The sequence below is a fragment of the Octopus bimaculoides genome, chromosome 2 (genome assembly GCF_001194135.2).
Source record: "Octopus bimaculoides isolate UCB-OBI-ISO-001 chromosome 2, ASM119413v2, whole genome shotgun sequence".
Classification (NCBI taxonomy): Eukaryota; Metazoa; Mollusca; class Cephalopoda; order Octopoda; family Octopodidae; genus Octopus; species Octopus bimaculoides.
In genome coordinates this window covers 65,508,714-65,518,585 of record NC_068982.1, presented here as the reverse complement: position 1 = coordinate 65,518,585, position 9,872 = coordinate 65,508,714, and the positions used below count along the sequence as shown (strand labels likewise).

The 9,872-nt window shown below is 38.3% G+C and overlaps 1 protein-coding gene across 5 annotated transcripts in view; it reads right to left on the bottom strand.

Moving 5' to 3' along the window:
• The window catches only part of LOC106868682 (1-acyl-sn-glycerol-3-phosphate acyltransferase delta), a 120,616-nt gene that overhangs the window by 98,056 nt on the left and 12,688 nt on the right, over nucleotides 1–9,872 (bottom strand). For 2 of the 5 annotated variants that reach the window (XM_052977747.1, XM_052977728.1), the window contains exon 2: nucleotides 354–421. The exons of the other annotated variants lie outside the window; for them this stretch is intronic. The gene's annotated coding sequence lies outside the window, so the exon portion shown is untranslated. The remainder of the gene's footprint in view (nucleotides 1–353; nucleotides 422–9,872) is intronic. 5 annotated transcript variants of the gene reach the window in all.

The following is a 9,872-nucleotide window of genomic DNA, read 5'->3' as shown; positions in this document are numbered from 1 at the left end:
AAAAAAAAAAAAAAAAAAAAAAATATATATACCTGCATACACACCCACACACACGCGCGCAACACCCTCGCACCCATACACACACACGCAAAAAAAAGGTCCATACACACGTCAATATACGCACATGCTCAAGAAGAAAAAAAAACAGGGCTAAAAGCAAAATACAGAAAAATGTGTGAAAAAGCTATAAGGGCAAAAACGTGTCTATATGCGCATATTCTCGCATGCACACACATATATCTATATATGCATGTACCCGCGCACACGCATATATATATATATGTTAGTGTGTTTACAGCCCCATAATTTAGCGGTTTGGCAAAAGAGACCGATAGGATAAGTACTGGGCTTACAAAGAATAAGTCCTGGGGTCAATTTGTTCAACTCAAGGCGGTGCTCCAGCATGGCTGCAATCAAATGACTGAAACAAATAAAAGAATAAACCATGTCATTTCTAAATCTAAAATATACTCTCCTTCATTTTCTACAATGATCTTCCATCTATCTAGTAGACATGCAAGGCCCCTCTTCCAAAATTCATTTGTCTATGCTGAAAAATACTCCTCCAGTACTGTTCTAACCTCATCTACAGGATTCATATTTTTTCCATCCAAATGATTTTGAAGACAGCAGAATAAATGATAACCAGATGGGACAACGTCCGGCAAATGTGGTTGGTGGGGCACCGTTTCCCATTCATACTGCTCCAGCCTTTGGAATGTCATCCTCGCTGTATGTGGCAGAGCATTATCCTGATGGAAGAATACCTTTTGTCTTGAAACCAAAGATGGTAATTTTCTTCTAGCACTGACTTGAATGATGGTAGAATGACCAAATCCAAGCTTCTCTACTAGTTCCTCAACAGTTACAATGGGGTTTTGTTCCACTAAGGTTTGCAGGATGTCCTCGTTGAGCTCTACAGATCTTCCAGGACGAGGCTCATCTTCTAGGCTGTAGTTTCTGGCTTGGAATTTCTGGAACCAGCACCGACACTGGCTTTTGCTTAATATCCAATCCTCATATACTGCATTAATATTCCTTGCACTTTCTGTTGCATTGTTGCCTTTATTGAACTCATAAAGTAAAATATGCCGAATATTCTCCTTTGTTACTTCCATTATAGCTTTGAAAAAATAACTGTTAAAATCAAACTGCACCCTTGAAAACTTGCACTAAGAATAATGACAAGGTAAAATTACTACTTGCTTTTATAGCAAGTTGATGCAGGTAGTTTATCCTGTCCCCCTCCGAATTTTAGTTCATGCAATTGAAAAAAAAACACATTATTTATGGGATGATCCAATACTTATATAAGTACTTGTATAAAACTGACAGAAAGAATACACTGATATTGCTGTAGGAAAATTGAACAGTTCTTCTTCATGCTAAAATTAACAGGAGGGAAATAAGAGAAAGACAACAGAGTTTTACATACTCTATTCTTGAGAAACTCGCTGTAACAGGTGTACAACTTTGTGGTCTTGCATTTATTTCCCTTCTGCCAACTTTAACCCTAAAGAAGGACTGTCTGAAATGCTGGATTTTTTTTTTTATTCCCCAAGGCAATTTCATGAAGGTGAGCAACTTTGGAGTCTAGGGTGTTACACTCACGATTGCAAGATCTTGGTTTCAATTCCCAAACTGGACCAGGTGATGCGCTATGTTCTTGAACAAAACATTTCATTCCATGAAGCTCCAGTCCACTCAGCTGTAAACAAGTGACCCTGTGATACACTGGCATCCCATTAAGGGGGAATGTTGTGATACAATCACTTATCATCATCATCATCATCTGTTAACATCTGTCTTCCATGCTGGCATGGGTTGGGCGGTTTGATAGGAGCTGACCAGGTACAAAACTACATCAGGCTTCTGTATCTGTTTTGGCATGGTTTTTACAGATGGATGTCCTTCCTAACACCAACCATCCCACAGAGTGAACTGAATGCTTTTTACATGGCACCAGCACAGGCAAGGTCAGTTTTGGCATGGTTTTTACAGCTGGATGGCTTTCCAAATGCCAACCACTTCACAGTGTGGTCTGGATGCTTTTTACATGGCACTAGCACTAATAGGATCACCAAGTAACTTGCACGACAAGGAATTTTGAGGGGAGAGAGGACATTGGAGGAATGGATCTAGCTTCAAATGATCAAAGATTAGAGTGTGACAGATAGAGAGAGAGAGGCAGCTCTATGAATCCTAGAACTTGAGACAGTTCTCACCTATGGAAATATCACTTTACTCTCCGCAGTGCATCACCATTCTCGCTTGATTCTGTTTTATTTGATTATACACACACACACGCACACATATATATTCTATATGTAATGCATATAATGCAAATATACGAGGGTAAGTCAAATATTATATCCACTCTTGTTTCTGTAGTTTATTAAAACAAAAGCAGAGGCTGAACAATTACATAATCTTTCAACATAGCCTCCTTGCTTTTCAATGCTTTCCTTCCAGTGACCCACAAACTTGCTTAATACATTAGAGGTTTTCAGCTGGTTGTGCAGCCATTTATGCACTGCTTTCTGCATTTCTTCATCAGTAGCAAATCAATGACCTCGTAAAAGATGTTTGAGCAGTCCAAAGAGGTGATAGTTGAGAGAGACAATATTTGAACAGTAGGCAGGGGGATCCAGCAAGTTCAGACCAAATTTTTCAATGGCTCCAACAGTGTTGATAGCCGTTTGTGGGTGTGCATTATTGTGCAAGAATAACACTTGTTTTGACAATAGACTTTGGCAAATTACTGGTTTTAGTTTGTTGGCCTGCATTTCATTGTCATCTACACTGGCGACTGTTGACCTCTTTTCCAGGTAATATTCCAGTAGAGGCCCTTTCATGTCTTCAAAAATGGTTAGCATCCTTTCTTCATTTTAACAAGAAATTCCAGGTGTTTCCACTCCGAACTCTGCCTTTTGGATTCTGGCTCAAAGTGATGGACTAGAGTCTCATCTCTTGTGATTGATTATTCTCTCGAAAAATGCTTTGCCTTCGTTGTTTAGTAGTCAAGTAACTGTTGATAGATCTCCATATGATGTACTTATGTGCTTTGATGAGATTTCTTGGCACCCATCTCACACAGACTTTGTGGTCTAATTTGTAGGGAACATGCCACCTCAATGATGTTCACTTGTCAGTTCGTCAGAACTATCTCCCAAGCTTGTTGAATCTTCATGCCAGTAGTGGAGGTTGATGGATGTCCTGTTCCCTTTTCATGCTTCATGCTCATTTGGCCAATTTTAAATTTCTTGATCCACTCACACATTGCACTGAAACCCTGCAATGAAGTTCAGCCTGGCACATCTTCAAACCAGAAAAATCGGATCACCGGTCTCTGTTCTTCTTTCATGCTGACGTCAACAAAGTGGCCATGTTTACTCTGTAACATAAGAAAGAAAACTGGAGTGATCAACCTCAGTTATGTAACCACAAGTGTCCTGCCTTTTAGCATGTGAATGTTGTTGTACACCTACTGTACTATTATTTTTTATGTTTTTTTTTTGCTCGGGTCAAACACTTTAGTTTGACCGTAATCAACTAGTACTTTATCAACCCCGGAAGAATGAGAGGCAAAGTCGAAATCGGCGGAATTTGAACTCAGAAAGTTAAGACAGACGAAATAACTGCTAAGCATTTTGCCCGGTGTGCTAACGATTCTGCCAACTCGCTGCCCTAATGTATGGTATATAAACAGCAAACCCATCATAAACCAAGAAACCAAAATATATGTGTAATACATTTACTATATATAAAAATACAACATGTGTGTGTTCATACACACACACACACAGGAATGTGCGTTTTCTGACAATATATCAAGTGTTGAATGCACTGACAGTAAATTGAATGGATCCAATGTGGAAAGTTTTTGTTCTTAAATGTACTAGATCAGGCTGACCTGGAGTTGAACAAAGCGGCTGTTACAAACACTCGGCTGGAACACGGAGCTGACAACATATCTTCACAGTTACTCGACCTACCAGAGTTAGCAACCAAATATCTCTCGGATAGTTGGAGTGCCTTTGAACGCTTAGGTATGATTCATCAGTGGGGTACAAGAGACTAAACAACAAATGTCAATAAAACTTTTAAAAAGTAAGAGGATATTAGACGTATTTACCCTAAGCTAAACGGTATTTTGGCAGGAGAGAAGTAAACAAAGAAACGACGGAGAGGAAAGTGAGATAGATAAAGAGAGAGGGATAGAAGAATATTAGGGACGCATGTGAGAGATAGAAACTGAGTAGGGCGCAACAAGAAAGAGAGAGAAATAGGTGGAAAATGTAAAGGAACGTATACGAGAGAGGAGTGGGAAATAAGGAGAGAAAACGCTAAGAGGAAGAGAAAAAAACCAAATGAAAATGAAACAAACTGTTGGGAAAAGAAAAAGAGAAACATTAAGAATTTATAATAGGGAAATGAGGGGGAAGGGAAGGAGATGAAAATAGAAGTAAGGAAGGGGAGGAGGAAAGAAAAGGTAAGTAAAAGCAGGAGAGAGAAATGAATGACAGAGAAAGATAGTTGGAGTGGGTGCAGCGGTTGTGTGGCTGTTCAACTATTTTGCGGTTCTATTTGTAAGTGCGAATAACTGTAAACAAAGGCAAACAACAGGATCCATTCAGTTTTCAACTATCTCTAAACTGTTACTGGCTACTATTATGTAAGGGCGTTGCCTTCGCTACAAAACAAAAATAACCTTATACGTTTTACAAATAATGATGGTATGTTAAAAGGATCTGAATATCTTAGTAAGGATACAAGGAAACATTCGCGTTGGCAAATAAGTAATGCAAATAATTCAAACAGTAAAATAAGAGTTATGAAATAAGTAAGACGAGTAGTGTAACATTTAGTGCATAACAAATTGTTAAGGAGAGAAGGAAGTGACAATGGACAAGGAGAGGTGAAAAAAAAAGGAACACCAGCAGATTTTTTTTAACGGTTGAGATGAGCGAATGAAAGAAAAAGTACAGGGAAAAGTACAAAAAACATGCAACACATGTACACATGCATATATGAGCGTACACACACATTAATTTTTAGCAGAAGTAAGAGTGACTCAAGGTCCGAGAGTTTCGTGCGTTACTCCTGCTAAATATAAATAAAACTATACATATACTCATATTTTGAGTTCTATTTTTCCTGTTTGCATCAACATAACTATTTTTTTCTTTTATTTCTTTCAGTCATTTGACTGCGGCCATGCCGGAGCACCGCCTTTAGTCGAACAAATTGACCCCAACCCTTATTCTTTGTAAGCCTAGTACTTATTCTATAGGTCACTTTTGTCGAACCGCTAAGTAATGGGGACGTAAACACACCAACATCAGTTGTCAAACGATGGTGGGAGGACAAACAGATACACAAATATACACACACACACACACACGCACACACACACACACACACAAGACGGCCTTCTTCCAGTTTCCGTTTACCAAATCCACTCACAGTGCTTTGGTCAGCCCAAGGCTAAAGTAGAAGACACTTGCCCAATGTGCCACGCAGTGGGACTAAACCCGGAACCCTGTGGTTGGGAAACAAGCTTCTTACCACACAACCACTCCTGCGCCTGTGAACACATTACCAGTTTTCCTTTTAATACCCTACAAAAACAACGAATTAAATCCAACCTTAATGTAAATGAATGGAAAGACCCAATTGAGTTAAAAAATGATATAAACCTCACCATTAAAGAAGCTGACAAAGGAAGTGCAGAAGTGGTGATGGACACAGAGTACTACAAAAAGTTAATACTCTCCATTTTGGAAAATAATATTTACTATGAGAGGATAGTACAATACAACCCACAGAAGACACTTAAAAACTTCTCTTTACTTCAAATACATGGAAAGGGCCTCACTAAACATGAAATTGACTATTTATCCAATTTTAAATACAGACCTCGTCTATTCTACGGATTACCTAAAATACACAAAAATCCACATATTTGTAAAGCTTGCAAAGTTTCTCCAAGCCTATGCATTAATGTTCATCCCCCTACTGACCTCAAACTGAGACCCCTCATTGCTGGCCCTGCTTGTGAAACCCACCGTTTGAGCAACTTCCTCGACATCTTACTCAAACCGTTTCTAAAATATGTGAAAAGCTTCATCAGGGATGACTTAGACATGCTTAACCACCTCCCGGAGACAATAAATGAAGGAACCCTGTTAGTATCATTTGATGTGGTGAATTTGTATACCAATATCCCACACGATTATGGTATAGAAGCGATCACCTTCTGGCTAGAAAAATACCCACAAGAGATCCTAGGACGCATCAACCACAGATTCATAATCGCAGCACTCAAATTCATCCTACTGAACAACTATTTCATGTTCGATACAGTTTACTATCGACAAAACTGTGGAATTGCAATGGGAATCCAAGCTGCTCCAGTGATTGTGAACCTTGTAATATAGAGCTTAAAATATATCAATCATCACTACAAAAATATGGCACCTCTTTTCATTGCTATTTAAAGGAGAACTGGAAGAGGTATTTGGATGATTGCTTTATATTTTGGAAAGACAGCATGGACAAACTCCCCGATTTCAAATTAATGCTTAACAATATTAATGGCAACATATAATTCACCATGGAACACAGCAGTAAACAACTCCCTTTTCTTGACATCCTAATTAAAATAGTCAATAACTACATCGAAACAAACATCTTCTGTAAACCCACAGATTCTAAACAATACCTATTATTCAACTCATGCCACCCCAAACACATAAAAATTAATATACCTTATAATCTAGCGAAAAGAATCTGTACCATAGTTTCGGACACCTATAGCTGTGAACGAAGACTCCTTGAACTCAGATCAATACTAATCAAAAGACATTACCCAATATCATTAATAAATGATTGAATTAAACGAGCTAAGGAAATAGACATATGAACATTAAGAGAAGTCAACTGAAATACTAAACCAGACTTAAAAATACTCCCATACATCTCCACACATAACCCTAGAAACAACGAAGCCTTTAACATTATCATCCAAAATGTACCCATCCTCACAAGAGATAAAACAATGAACAAAATTTTAGGCTCACACAAAATTATCAAAAGCAAAATGCAACCTAAAAAAACATTAACCAGCGCAAGACTATATCCATTAACAACAGAACCAAAAGTGAAAAAATGTGGTCGACCTAACTGTGGTACTTTCCCCCACCTTTTGGAGGGTTCAGAGTTCCACTTTAAACAAGGTGAAATATTTAAGATTAAATCAAATTTCACCTGTTGTCAAACGATGGTGGGGAAACAAACACAGACACACAAATACACACACACTTATATATGTGTGTGTGTGTGTGTATTTATTGATAGAAAAGACAACAAAAGAAAGAAAGAGACCTCGATATTATGTAAATAGAGGAATAAAAGTGGCTGTGATTATGGCAGCTATGTCACAAGCACCGCATCCAACAATATCAGCAACAACGGCAGCAACAATAGCAGCCATGACACCACCAGCACAAGGGCAGAGGCACGGAAGTAAGTTGAATCTACAGAGAATCTGTTCAAGCATTGTCTGGACAAATACAAGTCCTCCTTTAGAATACCAGAGAGGCACAACATCACGTTTGTGGCCAGCTATGTATAGCGTTTAATAGAGGAGGGTACATGATACATAATTAAATGGAGGCTCCTAGAACAACTGGGGGCATACCTCAACAGGAGCAAATGATGTAAGATTTGCTTGGCGAGAGAGCAAGAATCTTGAAAAAGTCACTTGATAAGTGGACCTTCTTAAACTCCAAAAACGAGATGTTTAGTCGTTGCCCTCATCAGACGAAATTCATATTGGAATTCTCCATTTGACAACATGGCTAAAGCAGCTGATTATACGCTGATCTGTTTTAGATGTAACTGGAACCAATCTAAAGGGTACAACTCAGCACATTTATTGCCAGTAGAATTTCATTCCGGAATTTTTTGCTTACAAAATTAACTGACCATGACGTATTCCTCCTTTCAGTTGTAGAGAAGTCATGTGCCTTCGGCCAATGAATATGATGAGTCGCCTATACAGCGAAGTACTTTATAGGCGTGAAACTAATGATCACTCTCCAACTGGTCATAACAAACAACCATCTAAGTATACACATATACACACACACACACACACGCACACAAGTTTGGATTATTTTGATAATTCTTGACTGGAGCCACATTTGCAACTTTCTACAAACTAAAAATAACAGACATGCATACACACACACACACAATGTGTCAAGTTACTCTTGACTGCTTCTGGTAACATGTAACCCAATACAACCTGCTTGGTGATTAGGCTGGTTTTTGGACATTCTGTAGGATAAAAACAAGACCCATTGAAGAGAGGATAGCCTCAGAAGAGTCAACAGCTGTACAATTACAGGAGATAAATATGTGTATGAGGATTTAGAAATTTCTGTTGTCTCTCTGTTTTACTTGTCAGATCCTGTACCTAACATTCATTTAGCTCTTCCACTCCAGAACAGCAGCCCCTGAAAATTCTCTTCCCATTCATGCTTTTATTATTATCGTGTCAAGAGATGTTTATGTAGAACTTCAACTCCATCATCCTCACTGGTTTGAAAGGACATGGAAATGTAACACTGGATTTTGGGTTCTGCTCTTCCTCTATGACTGACTTATAGAAATAATAAATATTGATAAATAAATAAATGATGATCATTATTACAAATAATTATGTGCTTCACTATACAACCACCATTTCATAATTTAACAATTTTAAAGGGAGAATGAACAGACATCTTTGATGAAGGGTATTGTCTCAAAATCTTAAAATTTTCTTTTTCCTCACAGCATATCAACAAAACCCATAAGGTTGAATCCTTGTTGTAGTGTGGTGGATTGTGTGTTTCAATGACCCTGAGAGATATAGCAATTGAGGGCAAGCTCCTGGTAAGACCTTCTATGCTGGACAGGCCAAAGGATAGTGGCCAGGCTAATATGGACTGTTCTTTCCCTGAGGTAAAAAAATAGGGCCAACAATTCTATCTAGAAAAAAAGCAATGTAACAGAAGCATTGATGACAATTCAAAACCAACAAGACCTGGGAGAAGAAGGCCTTCCCCCAAGGAAACATATGACGTGGAGTACAAAATCCAAAAGGAAACAGCAAGGAAAAGCAGGGATCCAACTAAAGACAAGTAGAAAAGACAACCCAGATTTATGAACAGTGGTGAGAATTAACCAAAGGCCTATGTTTCATAAGTAGCAAGGATGAGTCGCCAACAAAGCAAGCTTTTGTCTGACTTTGCCTGGGCCTATAGGATATTGGTCAGCTTTTTAAGGAAACCACAGTTCATATTTTGTCGTTAACATTGCACTTCATTCTTGGTGGTTCTTTCCCACCAATAAATAAATAGAACTGACTTATATAAAGATAATATTAAACATGTATATACTTAAGGCAACAGAACATTAAAAATAATTTTTTTACAGCTATTAGGTAAGTGAATTTGGTAGATGGAAACTGAAAGAAGCCCATCATATATCAGTGTGTGTATGTGTGCAGTTATATGTATCTTTGTTTTGATATCATATGATAGTTGTAAAAAATGCTACTATCATACAAGCAGTGCTGTTTGTTTCTAATCTTTTGTGAAAACGTCAGGCCAGGAGGAAATATTGTCTTGTCTTGCTTGGAAACAAGCGAGGGTTGGCAACAGGAAGGGCATCCAACCACAGAAAATCTGCCTCAATGAATTCCATCTGACTCATCAGGTGTCTCGTTTATAGTAACCTTAGTGATGGTGGTGGGGACAAACACATACACATAAATATACATATGTATATATGATGGGCTTCTTTCAGTTTCCGTCTACCAA